Here is a 589-nt window from a genome sequence, read left to right as displayed (position 1 = left end):
ATACAAAGGAAACGGTGAGGTCCCCCTGAGCATGTGGGAGAATTGAGTTGGAGTGACTTGCCGGACTGCACCGGGGCCTTCTTCCATAACATGAACGGCGCCCACGAGTGGGGATGGGGCTGGGGCCACAGCAGTCCAGGCAGCATTTCCCCCAGCGGAGGGGGAGCTCTGCTGGTGCCCAGCCTCCCGCTGTTTCTCCTCCCACTGGAGAGTAGCTTGTTAGGAACTCTCCAGACACGGGTAGTGGCCCAGACGCCCGTCCCTGCTGTCGCTGGGTCTGAGCATCACCCGTCCTTTGTTTAAATCCTACATTTAGCTGGCAGAGCTCACGCCTGGAATCCCAGCACTTTGGGAGGCTGAGGCGGGCAGATCACGAAGTCAGGAGATCGAGACCATCCTGGCTAACACGGTGAAACCCCATCTCTACTAAAAATATAAAAACAAAATTAGCCAGGCGTGGTGGCGGCGCCTGTAGTCCCAGCTACTCGGGAGGCTGAGGCGGGAGAATGGCGGGAACCCGGGAGGCGGAGCTTGCAGTGAGCTGAGATCTGGCCACTGCACTCCAGCCTGGGTGACAGAGCGAGACTCC

The sequence above is a fragment of the Rhinopithecus bieti genome, unplaced genomic scaffold (assembly GCF_001698545.2).
Source record: "Rhinopithecus bieti isolate Rb0 unplaced genomic scaffold, ASM169854v2 scaffold_11273, whole genome shotgun sequence".
NCBI lineage: Eukaryota > Metazoa > Chordata > Mammalia > Primates > Cercopithecidae > Rhinopithecus > Rhinopithecus bieti.
This window is presented reverse-complemented; position numbering follows the sequence as displayed.